This window comes from Xyrauchen texanus, chromosome 5, assembly GCF_025860055.1.
Source record: "Xyrauchen texanus isolate HMW12.3.18 chromosome 5, RBS_HiC_50CHRs, whole genome shotgun sequence".
Lineage (NCBI taxonomy): Eukaryota > Metazoa > Chordata > Actinopteri > Cypriniformes > Catostomidae > Xyrauchen > Xyrauchen texanus.
The window spans coordinates 12,181,549-12,200,040 of NC_068280.1; the positions used below are offsets into that span (position 1 = coordinate 12,181,549).

Genomic DNA, 18,492 nt, shown 5'->3' on the forward strand with positions numbered 1-18,492 from the left:
GCGTCTTTGCAGGCATGCGATTGCAATTATTACAGTATAATGCATTTCTCCTACCTGCTTGTGTCTAAATACACCACCTACAGACAGCAGCTCATTTTCTTCACATCTCTTGCAACACATCCGCAGGCTCATGGCAGACAAACGCTGATATTCATCACATCATTTCACATTGAATGTAGAGGTCGACCGATATTGTTTTTTTCAGGCCGATGAAATCCGGGTTGGCCGATGGCCGATTATTGCTGCCGATTTATTTTAGCCGATATGTGCTTGTTTTTAACCTCTTATTTGAACCTTTTATTTGAAAGATAAAATGTAACACAAATAATTACTTAAGATAGACAAAATTTCTCAACAAATACATTTATTGAACACTTGACCAATCTGCACTTGTAGACTTAAATTAAAAATGTATAATGTAAAAACATATTGTATAAATAATGTATAACAAATATATTAAATAAACAAAGCAGGTGTTACGAACTGCTCCGAGACCGAAGGTTGAGATCCAAATGCAGCTTTAATTAAGGGGCAATCCAGACATGTTATCCAATATTCAGAGCATCCAAGAGAAGCACAGGCATAACTAGGGGTGGGTATCGTTAAGGTTTTAATGGTATTACAATTTTACCGATACTGCTTATCGATCCGGTACTTTAACGGTATTCTTAACAGTTCTTTTTGTTATATATATATATATATATATATATATATATATATATATATATATATATATATATATATATATATATATATTACACAAAGATAAACGTTATATAGGCACAGTGATTTAATTTCAGGAAGGTCTACTAACATTACTGTTCAGGTGTGTTCTAAAAAGAAATCTAGTAAAGTAATCAATTGTAAAATAACACTGCATAATTTATCATAGATAGATTAATGCTTATTAATGCAGTAGTTATTCATTCAAGAGCTGTATGTGATTTTCTCTTTGCCTTTTGTTGTTTGATTCGCAGTAATGGCTCAATCGTCAGCATGTTGATTAGACCGCTTCCCCTTTAAGACCGAGTCTAATTGGCTCCTGATGCAGCATATTTTCTCCCAACTATTTCCATAACTACGTCCATTTAACACATAAACTGTGTTTAAGTGAATCTCCAAGCCGGTTTTTTTGACATATTTTTGTATATATTTGATCGTTTAGACGCGCACATGAAACCCAAAGTAGCTCATAGTTTGCATGTCTCTTTGCGGTGTGTTTCGGAGCGCGCGCCGCCTTGGGAACGGTATCGCTTGCGCTCTTTTTATTATTAAACGTGTCCCGCAATTTAGCAACAGTAGCTAGACTGCATTTTACAACAATCACCGATTGTGCTGATTCTGACGTTAAGTTTGAGTTTTAGGGAGAAATGTCAGTGCACCGCTGTGAAGGGAAGGAAGTTGTGCTAGACAGAATGCGGCTTATGAATAAATATTCTTTTTATAATCTTTGGAAGGCAAAATCTAAAATAAAATCAGACTAATATCACAGATCTAAACCAGGCTACGTTTGAATGTTTAGTTCTGTCCTCCGTCGTCACTCATTATGCAGGGCTCATGTTGTGCTCGCTGTGGCACCGCGTGAGCGAGATCTCTCTCTCTCTCTCTCTCTGACTGCGAATAGCTAAATTGCATCACAGACAAATGGTTTAATATTATTATACATAGAAATGGCTGGCAAGATAAAATAACTTTCTCTTTATAGCAATAATAAATGTATTTTCTTAATTTCTCCAGTGCCGACAGCAGAACAGATAACGTCCGAGCTTACCAAAGCCAGTCCTTCAAAAAAAGTGCGTTGGTATTTCTCTGCATTGAGTGACAACCCTCTCAAATATAAGACACACAAACAGAACAAATAAAAGTCTCAGATTCACTGTCTGTAATTGCAAAATTCTTGCTTACTTATTGTGACATGATAGCAACCCTTCTGCTGTGATAATGCAACTTCAACTACGCTATCAATATCCAAAGTAGCCGAACGTCATGTCGCCTATCGCGTTTGCCGCGTTTTTTCTTGAAGTTGGCAGTAAAATATCAAAAGTTTTTAATTAAATATAAAGAAGTTATACAAATGTAATCCTTACTGTTTTCTCCAAGGAACTTAGCTCCTTCCTTGAGGTCTGCTCACTCTGCTGGAAAATGACTCTAGGGGCAGCGTGCGTCGAACATGTGTTCCACAACAACACTAGGCTGCCCACAGATGCGCCTGCCTAATAATCGGCTTGATATACTTGGATATTGGCCGATGCTGATTATGTTAAAAAATGCAAAAAATCGGCCGATTAATCGGCCGACCTCTAATTTAATGCAACCGTGGGAGACAAACACAAGTGTTGTTCTGCGCATGGCAATTTTTTGTGGTAAATCCAAAGAGACAAACTTTAAAACTTCACTTAACACAGTGACATCTTCTCGAATTACAGTGGTAAACAGCTGCCACTGGTACTCACGTTGATGATGTAAATATGATGTGAACAGAGACCAGCAGGGGCAGGAAATTAAATTGGGTTCGGTCCAAGCAATCAAACCAACTGTCTTGGAGAGAAAATCAGAGATCGCCATGCTCCTCAACTCCTTGGCAAGTAAGAAACTATGAGTCTTCTTGTGAGTCTTTGGTTGAAGAGCTGATTTCAAACATGCACACAGACCACACATTTTCACCTGATATGAAAGAAGGAATCAGAGAAATTTGCAGCATACTTGGAATCAGCTTCTTCCAAAGTGGTATATTCCACACAGGTGACTCTCAGTCATGTGGAATGCATTAGTTATGTTTAACTATGCCTTCTTGGACAATGAAAATAAGAGTACATATGAAGACATTGTCAATGCCTTACTACAAAAACGGAATTTACAAGAAGCAGGCAGTATGCGAGTGGATAAAGGGGTTGAGAAATGCAGTAAACACTTTTAAAATGTGTTTAAATTGTCTAAATAAATTATACACAGATACACTTATTAACAGCATTTTCTTTTTTAATTTAATTTATTCTTTTTATGTTGGAAGTATGCTGGCTGCAGTGATAAATTATTTTTACATGTTTTGACAGGTGTTGCTAGAGGACAAGAAAACCCTCATTGAGCTTCACTTCTATTCAGCAGTCCTTCTCTTGCGGAAGCATTATGTTTTACTGTTTCAATCCAAAGGTTCACAAACTCCATGATGAACAGGAGAGATTCATGAGAGAGTTTTTATCCTGCTTAATCAAGCCAGAATATCTGATTGACAGCAAGGGGAGTAATCTTTCTGGGCCAAAGAGTAAGTCAAAAGAGGCCCATATTTCAAAGCCTTTTGTTGGCTTGGAGACCTCATCCATCCTGGACCAACTAGGGAGGAACCACCCTGTGGCAAGGACTTTCAAAAGGTAATCCAAGCCTAAATTAACTGTGCAGGTGATCTTCAGGTAAACTGCCTCTTGACAGTTCAACTCTTAGGACCCCGTCATGCTTGGATCCAGATGCTTGGGGAAGCCATCCGATTCTACCTTAACTTCCAAAGTTACCAGACATGTTTCCATTTGTGAAGCTTAGTGACAAAGAAAGCTGAGTTTCAACATTATGCTATTGTCATACATGTAAATTAACTTTTTTCCCATAAAAATGCAAGTGACATGATTCTGCCTCAGATAACAGAGAGGACAATAGTTGATTCTTGGTGGAATCTTGTGAGGAAGATTGAGAGGTACCCAGCACTTTACAAGCTTGCACTGTCTGCACTCTGCCCTGTTCATGGGCCACAGGTGGAATCAGCATTCATTGCAATGTCCAACGTCATGTAAGCCAAATCTGCCAACCTAAGTGTAGAGAGATATGAATCCTTTCAAGTAGTGAAATACAACACAAAGGCCATGGAGGTGTCAGCCATTCAGCACTACTCCAGGAACACCAAGGTGAGTCCAGATAACGTCCAGCTTTGCAGAAATGTAAAACTCTCCAGCCAGAGGTTGGAGTTTCAGATTTTACAACTTTTTTGTCCTTAGCTGATCACATGCCTATATTTTCTGTGGCCAGTGATCGCCTACAAAAGACCCCAACCCAAAATAACTGTATTAGGGCCTTTCAGACTGAACTTTCCTTTTGCTAAAACCCCCCAAAAAACAAACGCAGCGCAACGAATCCACCTACGTCCTACGTCACGCTTAGTGAGAAAAATGGGCATCACTTCCATTGTCAAGTTAACACAGCTGTTGTTGCGGTATACGTCCATTCATTCTTTCGTGGTGGTGTTGGGATTTTGAGGAGAGCATGTATGATTTCATATGGACATACATCAATCACTATATCAGTGTGTTACTGAACGATAACAAACTGCAAAAAAGTCATAAAGACAAAGAAAGCACGAACAAAACCGGCATGCTGTTTCTCACAGATGCAGTTGAGATTTAATCTAAATGTAGGTTTAACTATTTGTTCAGCAGGTATTTGACTGATGATGAGAGGTGGTGCTTTGCTGCTGTCCGTGATGCATCAGGATGCCATTTTAAACCTTAAATGTGATGTGGTATTTGATTACCTCTGTATGTGCTTTTTGTTTTCCAATTACAAAACATTTTGCACCACGGTTACAACTATATTTAGTGCTGACCTTTGCGATTGGATCATCCGAAACTCGTCTTATTACCAGCTGTAAACAGGGTCTAAAATGATTGCAGCCAGAGCTAGGGAATGCTATAGAACGACTTCCGCTGGAAGTCCCACCCACATTCGTTTCTCCAGTAAGACCCCCGGGAAAAAGGTGTATAGAATAGACCTTTTTGACAGACTGTGATGATATGTTTCTGCTTTATTTAGCAGTGTAAAACTCACAATTTATTTTATATTATATATTTTTAAATAAAAGTATAACATTATGCTTTGTGTTATATTAACCTAGAATTAGTTGTAAAAATGTAATTGTCACAGCTGCGAGGGGGTTTCGATGACAGCTGAAGAGAGTGACAGTAGGCTACATTTGTCATCTCCCATCCGACTGTCTTTATCCACCGCTCTCTGTTTCTTTTCTCTCCTGGAAAGTCAGTCAAATGTAATAGTGAATTTTTCTTTTGCTCTTGGAGCAAATGGGTAAGTGAAAATAATATTTGCTGTGATCTCCCATTCACCGCTGTCTAAGTTTACCCTGCACACGTTTACTTCCGCGTTCAAAATCAAGAAATGTGATAAAGGAACGTAGATGTCTTGAAACGCGTTTTACCTGACACGGCGTCTAAAAACGCGACGCTCCTGCGCGAGACGCTGAAGTTGACGAAACACAGCAAGACGCGGCGCAAAAACGGGTTCGGTGTGAACGACCCGTTAGCATTTTCAAAATTGTTGCACAATGTAATAAAGCTGCAATATTGAAAAGTCGCTCGACTCCAGTCCCCGCCCAGCGGTGCTCCTGAACTCCAGTTTCACATGGGAGGGGTCAGACGCTTCACTGTGGGACGACAAGCAAAGAGAGGAGTGAACAAGGAGAGCGAGATAGATTGGTGGGTTTTCAAAAAGAGTGCTTAAATTTGTTAATCTCAGGCTTCCTCTTTGTTTTGCTTCAATCGTTAAGGCACGTTACAGGCCACGTAGTAGAAAACAAACTCATAAATATAGGGCAGATGCGTCTGGTGTAGCGTGGGGCTGAAACGCCCAAATATAGAGGCAGCAAACGATTGGAATTACAATCACTTCCTACCGCTTGGAAAATCTGAAACTGGCCATAGAGAAGCCCGTTTCGATAGGCCACGACCTCACATCGGGACTTTAACGAAACCAAAAACAAAGGTAGACTCTATGGTAACTCTTCTGTTTGTTTCTCATCTCTCTTGGCTTTCTTTGTTGTCCTCCGGTTTTCCCTGTTTGGCCTCGTCATTTTTGGCGTTGAACAAAGTTAGCCAGATCTCCATGCTAGCAGGTTAGTGGAGTTAGCCGCCGTGCTAAGCGTCAAAGCACGAGCGTTAAGCGCATTTTGGGAAAGAGGAAACCTCTTGTTTTTTTCCTGTCTTCTGCATAGTCGTTTCTATTATCTTGAATTATATGCATGGTGAAAGAAGTGTTGTGAGCACTGCGTTTCGGCGTGTCTGCCCCAACAGTCAGGTTGCAGTCCTGTGATTTCTAGGACATGGAGAGAAGATAAAGTTATTGGTTTAAACTGGGGTTTGGTACTATTTGTGATATTGAGTCATATGTGATTCTGTGTTAATTATGCTCCTGTTAAAAACATGATTTCTGGAAATGTTACAAGGGGTGCACATCTAGATTAGTTTAAGTGCCTAATATGAGACAATATGCAATTTTACTATTCCAATAGTTTATAGCGTCTCAGTGGGGATTTGTATTAATATTGCAACCTCTCATCTGTAACCTACTTAATTATTTAATGTTTAGGTGTTGTCGGGATGACTTCTAGATGTATGTTTAAAGTGGGTCGAAATAAAATGTTAACTGCAGCAAAGTAAAGCAGGTCAAGGCCCTGATCACACCTGAGTGTGCGGAAGTCACCCGATCATTGAAGCACCAATGTTTCTTGAAAATGAGTTGCAAATAAATAAAAACATGTGTACATATATGTAGGACGTGTAATTCCGGTGTCTTTAATGAAAATTCCACAGTTTGCACATTGAATGTATGCAATTCAATTTAAATATTGTATTAGATTTGTTTCACTGTTTTCGCTTGGGATTTGTGTCCGACGAAGTATCGCCACTATTGGGTTTACCGGAACATATATCCTCTTCACAGGTGCTTCAAGTCACTTCGTTTCTTTTTATTTTTTATTATACGTATGACTCAGATTTGAAACCCCCAGAAGATGGCGAAATTCGGTCAGATTGCTTTCCCAGTGTTTGCAATAATCATACAAAAAAGTTTAGGTACCTGTTGAGTGGGTGTTTTAGTCAGTGTGTATGTGGGGGAAGGGAAAGGTGCGGTTCGGTGTGTGTTCTCATTTCCACACAACCCATGTGAAACAGCAGGTTACACAGTGTGTGTGTGTATGATATTCTGAGACACACAGCGTGAGTCAGTGTCACTCATGAAGCTTATCTAGCTCCGGGTCGAAACAAAAAGCCTCAAAGCAGGAATGTTTGGGAGTTTTCACACTCGTCTACAGTGACCTGTGAGGGCTGATAAAGGATAACGTGTGTACACTCGCCCGGTTTTGAAACGCCCCCACCCCGCGAGGAATTTCAATTCTAACCAGAATAGGTTAAGACTCCAAAATGTGTAGGGGAGAGTGTCTTTGAACACAACGACGACTCCGTGGCTAGTTACCAAATCGTTTGACCGCGGTAATGACCGGTTAACAGCAGGGTGTGTCTTTCAAACGCGGAAAGACGGAGATGTCATTAAAAAAAGCACGTCCACCTCTTTCCCTCAGTGGTTACCTCACTTGTACTTTGGATTTACAAAGACGACAGGTCCCTCCCCCGTTACCTTTTACCTGGAGCAAGAGGTTGATGTTTAAAAAACGTTACGTCACCGGCGCTCCCATTTCCGGGTCTCTCGTGCTGTGGCTACATGCTGCCTGAATAAGAAGTAATGGCTAATGCTCAGTGCTTGATTGATGTTCCCATTCAGAAAGGTCAATAAATGCCTCCTCGCAGCTCTACGGCTTTAATAACTACCAGTTATAGCACTATATAGTGGGCGAACACTTACAGCTTATTGTGGTTCAGTTGGCTGTGTGTTGGGACTGTCAACAGGGCTGAGAAATTATATTAGAGTTTTAAAAGCATTATTTCAGGTAAGGGGAAAACATTTCCAGACATCATCTGATTTTTAAATCGACATTAGCTGGGTTTCCATCCAAATGTTTCATATTTAAGCTCATTTCCAAAAATTAGATTAAAGAAAATGCCAATCGTTACGCCGTTTCCATTCACTATGTCATCGCGTTATCTTGAGCTAGCCCACCTTTTCATGATGGAGCAGCTGAATGACCTTGCTTCAGGTTGAGTTTTATTTGTTCAATTGGAGCAATCACACCTCGTTTAAATCCTGCCTGGAGACGCAGCTGAATAAGCGTAACATCTGATATAATGAGGGCTTAAATGGCTCCGATGCTCGCATGCCATCAGCCTCTGCATACCTGGGAGTGTCCACACTCAAAACTGTTCTGGTGGATTGTGAAGACCAGCTGTGGGTTTAACATTTCTGAATGTCAAGGACTTGGTTCAAAGAAATGTGTGCCACGGTCTGACCTTCGTTGGGCCAGTCACATCAAGCTATCGCACACTCATAATACATGCACCAATGGTCAAAACATGTCATCGTTTTGGGAATAAATCATTTCCATCACTTTAATGCACATTTTCACTAATGCTAAATTCTAGAAAATGCTGCTCCTAGCGCATTCAGTTTATTTGCATGCCAAGTGCAATTTATTTGCATTCAGAATTCTTATGCACAATTTTAAAATGTATATAAAATTTGTTGGATTAAAAACCCAGCTATTGTCTCCTACGTTCACAAGCAGGCACAACAAATCAATATAAACTAATTAGCAATTGTTTATGTCAAAGAACATATTTAGCTGTTATCAAATATGCGTATAATGATAGTAAAAATATTTAGCCAGTTACATATGATCAATTATTAGGTATAAAGGTGAAAAGAAATGTTTCAATAGACAGTTTCAATATTAACTTAGTGTTGCCTATACCACAATGTTTTAAAATAATACAGTTGTATGTACAAATTAAATGCTTATGCAGCGAGAAGCAACTGTCAAAATGCTGCACCTCTTGTGGTCATTCTCTCGGAGCGTCCTTCTTTTTCTGTGTATGCATGCGCTAGATGTATGTCTTTTACATAGGGCTGGCCTATAAAACTATATTAATATTTATTGCAATAAAAAAACTCCATGATATCGATGATGAGCTTTTGAGTAATTTTCAATATTCAGCATCTACATCTAGACATGCGTGTTGCTAGACATGACTGTGAAACTCGCGAGGTGGATTGTAAAATTGACGGCAGCGTGGGGCAAGCGGTTCCCTAGCGTTGGGAGATTTTTTTTTTCCGCGTCAGTGGAAACGCACCCTCAGACTGTATGAAGTTGCTATTGCACCGCGTTCCAGATCCGGACCCCAGATTGATTCCATCTTGACTGCAAGGCATCATGACGACATTTGCGCCCTCTCATTGTCTCTAGTGAGCAGCGCGACAAAACAACAGTGCCGTTTACATCATGTCTGATCTTTCTTGTATTCTTGAATATTTTTCTCTAGCACTGAAACACGCTTCACTGATGTCCTGTCACGGTTTGCACCCGCTTCCAGAGCGCCTTTGGACCATAATGTTTTTTCTTTCTAAATTTAGTTGTATTAATCAGCATGTTCCAAGCCTTTAATAATATACAAATAGATTTCTGTTCTAATTTTGTGAAATTATTCAGGTTTTATCATCTCTGACAAGGATGAAAGATAAAACAATTACTAGTTTGTAGCCTAGTCTTTCTCACTTTAATTAAAATAGAAAAATGGTCCATTCAGACTTTTACATTTTCAAAGGTTTCTCTGAGATAGCCCTGAACCCCATACAGTATCATTCCTCAGTCACAAGGGCTTCTATGCCCCCATACTTGGATATCTGTATGTAAAGAAATATGAAAATTATTTTAATGCATAAAATATATATATATATATATATATATATATATATATATAATACACCTTCATTATGATTCACAATGAACAGATAATCTTATAACATTCATATCCAACTGCACTCAATAGATAAACTCTATAAAATAGTTTAATATTTTCATAGAAGATCCCTCAGACACCACTGCATTGGCTGTGTCTGGGCACTCAACCCAGTTTTGTTTAGACCGTTTAGGATTTAGGTTTCTCTTCTTTTTTGGAAATTCAAAACAAATGTGTAATGTGCATATGTGATTGAATATCGTGAAAAAATATCCATATCGAATGATATGAAAAAGAATATAGTGATCATATTTTTTGCCATATTGCCCAGCCCTATTTTACAGTTGTGTGGTGTATTGCTGTTTTTCAAGCATCTCTTGCGGTATAGATTTTTTAGATCCTGTGTCAGTTTAAAAGGAAATTCTACCTTTAAAACGTGTTTCAAGTATCTTGTTTGTGCTTTGTCCGTTTTAGCCTAAGAATATAAGTCGTCATCAGTGCTGGGCACACATCCATAATTTGAATGTGCATTTTTATCTTGAATTCGATAAATGGACCAATTCCAGTTTTGAATTTTAACAGCCTTACTGAGTGTGTAGCAAAGTTCACTGAGCATTAGTTTGGAGGCAGGCCAATTCTGATGGTGTAGGTCTTTACACTTGGGTTGCCTGGGTCAGCAGGAACAGGTAGACATGTGTGATGTGTGTCAAAATGGTACTACAAATTCCACGAACATGGTTCAAATACTGTAGATGTTGTCCTCAGAAACTTGCTTTTAAGTTTGAATCTCTCCTTGTAAAGTACATTATGGTCCCCTTAATGTTTTTCCCCTAATCCACATATTGGAGCAGAAGTCAGCAGCTGTTGTCTGAATTGCCTCCCACATGCATATGATGATCATATTTGGCTGCCTGCTGCAGCTGCAGTCTGTTATATAGCAGGCTTTATTTACTTGTGCCACATCCTGCTCTGGTGATCTGTCCATCTATCGGTGCAAGTGTTGGCACTAGGTGGTTAGAGTTTGGATGCTTAGTGGCTTTGCTGTCTAATACTTCTGCTATCCCATTAGTGGACACAAATGATTAAGCACCTGACAAATTGAATTACTCTGGCCTTGTGTGGCTAATGTCTAATACTCCCAATCCTACCTTTTTGGTTTGTCTGTCATAAGAAAGCTCTTTGGTGATAATGATGTCAAATATCCTTGGTGATGCATTAATGATGTCACAAAGGGCATTTTCTCTGTATTTCTGCCAATGCTCAGGGCAGTCACAGCAGGTTTCAGTGCATGATGTATCATAGTTTCTTAATATGGACTGGCATTTGACCAGATGTCTGAGTCAGTGTACTGTCTGTTCAGCAAGCTAAACTTTGCAGATATAATGTATCCGTGTTGATAAATCATGTTTTATGTGATTTTTGCCCAAGTTTCTGGGTGTTCTAGGTCAGACCTATTTAGAGAGTCATCCCACGACAGTTTTTTTTCCTTAGAAAAGATCTCTCAAAGCTGGTGGTGTCCTCCGGAGGTCTATTTGTAACACATAAGCTGTGCCCAAAACCCTGAAAAATGCAGAGGATAAGGAGTTAAGATGCCAACAAGGCATGTCTAAATTCAATGTTTTTGTAACATCAATTCTGAAGGCATCATGGATGGATGATGTGATTTGGCATCATGGCTGTGCAATTCAGTGGTTGGTTGAAATAATGGATCCATTTCACATACTGTGATGTATTTCTGCCTTAATTAATCTGTGTGTGTGTATATATATATATGTGTTAGTATTTATTTAATGTAGATTTAACCTGTTGATACCCATGATGACGTCACTCTGCTTACATTTAATATATAATCTATAAATGTAATTAATGTTAACAAATTATACATCCTATCTCTGTTTCATGATAGCAATGCTCCAGAAACATCAATTTAGTTATTTGTGCCAGGAGTAAAATTAACATTTTTGTTTTATTCTATAAAGTACTGACAACATTTCTCCCAAATTCCAAATAAAAATATTGTAATTTAGAGCATTTATTTGCAGAAAATGATAACTGGTCAAAATAAAAAGATGCAGTGTTTTCAGACCTTGAATAATGCAAAGAAAATAAGTTCATGTTAAATTTTATGATTTTTATTTCACAATGCTAATGTTTTTTATTTGAGAAGAGTTCAGAAATCAATATTTGGTGGAATAAACCTGATTTTCAATCACAGGTTTTGTGTGTCTTGACATGCTCTCCACCAGTCTCTCACATTACTGTTGGGTGACTTTATGCCACCCCTGGCACAAAAATTTAAGCAGCTTGGCTTTGTTTGATGGCCCCATCTTCCTCTTGATCACATTCCAGAGGTTGTCAATGGGGTTTAGATCTGGAGATTGGGCTGGCCATGACAGGTTCTTGATCCGGTGGTCCACCATCCACACCTTGACATGGCTGTGTAGCATGGAGTATCATCCTGTTGGAAAAACCTATCCTCAGAGCAGAAAGAAGCAAGTTTTCTTGCTTCCTTCTGGTGGTTATCCAAGTTTTCTTGGATAACCTTTTACATGGCTTGATTCATGAGTCCTTCACAAAGATAGATCTGCCTGATTCCAGCCTTGCTGAAGCACATCCAGATCATCACCAATCCTCCACCTGGTTGGAGGATCGGTGTTGTCCCTTATGCCGAGTAACACAATGGCAGCTGTACTAGTTGGTAAGCCTGTCACACTTACCAGTTTAAAACGGAGGGTATATGTCAAACTTATTGACTGCCTTTGACTTTTCTTAGCGCTTCACTGTCACGCCCCATTTTCACAGCCAATCAACCTGAAGCTTTTGAATATACGGATATTTTTCAATACTGCTCCATAGTCTGCAGCATCTGCTATGTTAGGTTGTTTGTTAAATACATGTTCTATTGAGAATGCATAGCAAAATGAAATGGCATCCTTCCCTTTCATTTATTGTCACACTGTGCAAATAGCTGAGCAACAGAAGTGTGTAATTCGGTAGAAAGTGATCTTTTCAAAAGTGTATTAAAGTACCATGAACTAAAATAAAACAAAAGTACAAATTTGTAAAGCCCCGTTCACACCACCAGTGGCATTGTGTGGTACAACAATTAATTTTCAATGAGAGCATAACTTCCGGCTACACGAGCTGCCACGGCCAACAGAGATCTCCGTGGAGAGCAACAAGACAAAGTTGAGAATTTTTACTTTATGCAAATGACGAGCAACATTCGCGAGTGACTACCAACGAGAGTGAGGGCAAGATGGAGAAGTTTCAGCATCGTGAGGAATTTTTAATGTTCTATAACATTGGTCTGTAACCACATGCATGGATGTAATGAAACGATGATGCGTTGAAAAGCATGTCAGAAACTGTCTGACTTCTGAGTGAGTTTCATTCATTCATGATAGATTGATCGTCTTGTTAATGATTTAATGCAGTGAACATTGCTTCACGTTTTATAAAACACTCTACACTGCAGAATGTAAATTTTTAGATATGAGAACTGATTCCTTGTCAAGTTGTAATGCTATCTTAATTTTACCGGTCTCATCGGTGATCATATTTCAAAAGCTATGGCCAGACGTGCAGACCTCTAATAACGTTACAGCAACAAACCGTAGGAACGCCCACCAGCGACACAGATGGTATATTCTAGCGACGCCAATCTACAAAGTCGCTAGCGGTGTAAACGGGGCATAAGGTTTGCATATTTATACATGGTTATATAAATGTAGACTGCAATATATTTATATAATCTAAAGCTGTATAGAAAAAGCTTAAATTTGTTATATAAAATAATATTAGACCCAAAACTAAATGAAAAAGGTTCTACACATTTATTGTCACACTGTGCAAAGATCTAGGCAGTAGTAATAGTTTTCTTTTAATGATCTGTCTGTCACTATATGACGTATATAAGATGTCATATAAACATACTTGTTGACCCCAAAGAGCCACCTGTTTCTCCTTCAAATGAACCGTCCTCAAGCACTTTCCAGATGTCAACCATCCTCCGGGAAAAAAATAAATATTTTATACTTGAACTGCACTTATTGGTCACTGCCTTGGTGACGTGTACCCACCCACTGATAATTTCAAGTAAGCCAGATGTGCTTTTGAGTTTTTCAAGCCATTAACTTGGCAGGGAGTCCCTACTGTCTTCCTCTGCCTGGCAGGTAATTATGTTAATGAAGCTAACACCAAAAAAATTATTGGAAAAATCAGCTAGTGAGATGCAGCCTTTGAAATGTTAATGTTTTGAATAATCACAGAAAATGTTAGAAATTGTTTCTGCTCTAACCTGAATTTTTCCAGAAATCTCCCATGTATGGTGCCCAAATTTTGCAGTAAAAGGGTTTAATCAAGGTAAAACCCTCCCTTCTTTGTTCATAGTTGAAATGACTTTGAAACATGTATTAGACTTCACAAGGCTTTGTCTTAATGAGTGAGTCTTGTCTAGATGATTCATACCTAAATGTGAAACAACAGTCTGAAAGCTGATAAGTCATCAATTACACACTCTTCATTTAGATGTTAGGGGAAGGAATGAGGACATACACGTGTCATAGGGAACACAGAGAATGAGCGACATATAAGGCAAAAGGAAGGGAATTGTTTTCCAGTCATTTTCAAGCTGCCAGAGTAGCCGAGACAGGATGTGACATGCCACAATACAAGCAGGAATGTTTGTGTGTGTGTGTGTGTGTGTGCGCGTGTTTTAATCCTCGACTTTCAACTAAAGTCTGTTTGCTTTATGGGTAGGGAAGTCGAAGAGCGGTTGAAAACTGTTTCGGTCATAGATGAAACTTACTGCTGTGTGTGTGTTTCAAGGACAATGCAATAATCACACCCACAATTCCCCCCTCAACCAAAGTCACCAGCACACCCCTCTGTCCCTCTCTTTACCAATTTTCTGTAGTGGACAGATTTCCTTTTGTTTTGTTCACTACTAGGCAGACAGCTGCACACACTCCGTGGTGTGTCGTGAGAGAGCAAGTCATGTGTGTTTTTGCGGGTTGGGTTAGCGGCCTGAAACATTTCAGGCTACAATGGTCAAACTCTGGGGCAGAGCCTCTCCTATGCTATTTTGTACATTTGCATTTGGCTCCTGCTTGCTTCCATTTGAATCATGTTCTCATGTTAGGAGCCACTGTTTGTTTTGGGTATACTTTTCCCTCTTGGATTGTTAGCTTTTGTAGTCTCCTTGCAATAGTTTCTGACATATATGGTAGTTGTGCTATGTTTGCACTTTAGGACTAGGTAGGGAGAGTTCCAGAAACTCCCAGTTGCACTTTATTTATACAGTGGCTCTGTTACAGATGTTTGGAAACTTCAAAAAGGTTAGATCCATTGCTAAAGATTCATAACCAAGATAAATTACACAAGATTGTGGTTCATCATGCAAATAAAGAATCCACTGATTTAGAATGCTGTGATCAATTGCTTAGTTTTTAATTATAGAACACCATTTATGCTACGGACATGAATGAGACAAAATCATGCGGCTTGTTGAGAGATGTGCTATTTCTTTATGTAGGCAAAAACTAGATTTTCTGATTAATCGCAGTCTTCATTTTAACTTTCCAGATAAAAAAAAATAATACTTTTGATCCCCTTTTCTTCCAATTTGGAATACCCAATTCCCACTACTTAGTAGGTCCTTGTGGTGGCGCTGTGCTTCTGAGACGGGCAATCCACGCATCTCATCAAGTGGCTCATTGTGCATGACACCGCGGAGACCCAGCATGTAGAGGCTCATGCTACTCTTCGCGATCCATGCACAACTTGCCACACGCCCAATTGAGAGCGAGAACCACTAAACGCGATCACGAGGAGGTTACCCCATGTGACTCTACCCTCCCAAGCAACCGGGCCAATTTCAGCACACCCATGGGTGGTAGTCAGCATCAATATCGATATCAATCCTTAATATCAAAAGATCAGTCTTTTACACGTTAAGGCCCAAATATACTTCATATGAAATCAAAGAATGAACGGGTGTGATGCCATTTAGAACTAAATCTGGCTAAAAATATATATATTTTTTTTTCTTCATTGGTTTGTTACCGCAATTCTGGACAAACTTTTAGGAAAACTTTTAAATCTTACTGACATTGATCAATGTCATCAGTAGGTGTGACCTGGAGCTCCCCCTACCTTGATGCTGACAGCTCATTCTATTTATCTTGTTTAGTCAGTCAAAATCAGTCAACAAGAACACACCGGCTTGTAGAGTTATTTGTGAGCTGGTGCAAATTTTCCTACATCTGTACGATCGTTCATGTAGAGAGAATTTCCTAGACAATGTCATGCAAATTTGTATTTTGTTTTTTTTTAATTGGTCTACAAAAGGAATTGTCATTCACACATCTGCCCAAAGTAAGCCTATAAATATTCTTTTGTCTTTGTTTCACACATTAACACTTTTTTTTATGCACAGATCTTTTAAATTGAGCTGCATGATTAATTGTTAAAAGATCGCGATCTCGATTCAGAACCCCACGCAATCTAATTTCTAAATGACAACGATTCTGCAATGTGTATTAATGTTCCAGTGGCATGCATTTGTAAGGCGATCAAATTTAAATTCAAAATTCACTTCACAACGTGTTTTTAAATGTTGATACACCTGTATATGGCGTCTACAAATCTCAGCGCTCCTGCACAAGATGCTGAATAAACTAAAACGCAATGGCCAAAGACGTTTGTCCAGAACAGTGCTTTACAAACTGCAGGGTGCAGCCATGATTAGCTAGGAGTGTGACATAATATCTGTTCAGTTCAATATTTTAATACCCACCATTTCTAAAAAAAAATCCTGCCGTAACCAAGATCTAACTAAATTCGCTACCCATGCGCAATTTGATCACAGCTGGCTGCTTTCAAACACTTGCGCGTATCTGCCCATGCAGTTTTGTCTTGTGATGAATGCAGTGCTCCTGCAGGAGACTGTGCTATTTTTTTTAGCAAAATAACCCTATTTAGGTGATATTAATATAAACAGCGGTTAATGAATTACCAGTATAAACAGACATGATTAAATCTTCGCCGTCTTGACGACATATTTAAGCAAACGGCTATAAATGTATAAGCTGACCGGACAAATTCTTCAAAATGTTAGATTTGTGCGACATCATCTAAATGTCTAAAAAGCTGCATGCTGTCTTTTTATAGGCATTCAGGCATTCTTACTGTATCAAATCATTACTTAAGTACTCGACACTCTTTACTGTGATATTGATCTACATTAATATTTTAGTTTGCATTTAATTTACCTTTTTTAATGTTTTATATTATTATTTTTTATGTTTAATTGCTACTGTTGCTAAAAAACTTAAAGCACAGTTTACTCTGTTCTCTTTTTAATTACTGGCTCTTGAATAATTCGTTTTTCAAGCTTGAAGCAAGTTTTACAAGAGAAACACTGAAGGACTTGTTTTAAATTGTTAATATTCATAAAAAACAACCTTGTAAAATAACTTATTGCATATTTGCTTACAAGTGCAATACCAAGTTAACGTGGAACTGTTAATGTAGCTGTTTTGCTTTTTACTATCTATGTCTTTAATATGTCTGCATGTTAGCGCATTTGCTGCCATGAATTCAAAATGCAAACAAGACAAATTAAACATTTTCTACTGCATATATATTTTCATCATCAAGTGGTTAAAACGGCTTTTACTGTCCGCCTGTGAATTCTACTCGTAGAATGAGACAAAGTCATTAACACATTTTAATGTCACAGTTACGGTTTTACGCATCATCCTATTTAAATTGACTTCTAAACGCCTCCCACAATGGTGTGATGTGTATCTGAATGTTCGGAAACAGTATACTGTTGCTCAGCTGTTTTGAACTTCTTTTTACCTCTGAACAATGAACGAATAAGAACTTCGGAAGTATATTGAGGTTCATTTTGGTTTGACTGACTGAATGGCTGCACTTACGGAGTTGCGATAATGCAGATACCCACCTAAATGGTTAAATACATTCAAATTCCATGGAAATGCTCGACTTGTTGAGGTATAAATGTAAACAGTCAGTTAGGTCTGATGTGAACGTAAATAGTGGTACAAAAAAGCTGATTTGAAATGAATCTTTGAGCCGGTTCTTATTAGAAAATAAACAACTACAGTACTACCAGTGTCTGATTCCTCAATCAATGACTCTTTATGATCCTGCTCTTGTTAGTGAATTAACAAGATTTATGAATCAGTCAGAACTGACTTATAAATCTGACAACTAATTGAATCACTCAAAATAACCCAAGAATTGTTACTGTTATACATGTATTTATTTTTGTTGTAATAAGTGAATAATCTAAAGGAAAAAAATCAAAATGGACCTTGAGGCATGTAAATATTTCATAAATGGTAAAATACATATATAAAAAATAAAAAAGCAGCTCACTTTTCACAAGAAAACCACTGCTCTTGGCTGGATTACTTCACTAGCTTTTAACAGTTAATAGTGTAGTGTAAATTAAAGTGACGACCAGTAAGTTTCAAACTTTGTTTTTATTTGTTCTTTTGCTTGTAGCCTAATTTGTTTCCTTGCTCTTAATTTATTACTGACTGAACATGTCTTTTAATAATTGCTTGAACTTGAAACAATTTTTACTCAAATGAGGTAGTATTTTGTGATGGTATCGCAATTGGTATTGAGAAACAAGTTGCTCTCATATGTTAGCAAAATTGACAATATAACTAATTATATCCAAAATTATTCTGAATCAAATTGAATGGGGAAATCTGTATTGATACCCAGCCCTATTTCAATTATCAGAGTTAGGTTTCTTGCCTGGCAGACTTCTTTTGCAAATGTAGGTTCAAACATGTGATCGTTGGGCGAATTTGGTTGCTAAATCAAGTAT

At 38.4% G+C, this 18,492-nt stretch overlaps 1 protein-coding gene across 7 annotated transcripts in view; it reads left to right on the forward strand.

The window, feature by feature from the left end:
• Positions 1 to 5,379: 5,379 nt before the first annotated feature.
• LOC127643823 (catenin delta-1-like) overlaps positions 5,380 to 18,492 on the forward strand; it is a 40,382-nt gene continuing 27,269 nt past the window's right edge. For 5 of the 7 annotated variants that reach the window (XM_052126730.1, XM_052126727.1, XM_052126724.1 and 2 more), the window contains exon 1: positions 5,427 to 5,757. The gene's annotated coding sequence lies outside the window, so the exon portion shown is untranslated. Of the gene's footprint in view, positions 5,758 to 18,492 lie in introns of all 7 variants that reach the window. The other 2 variants (XM_052126725.1, XM_052126728.1) reach the window with 2 other exon arrangements.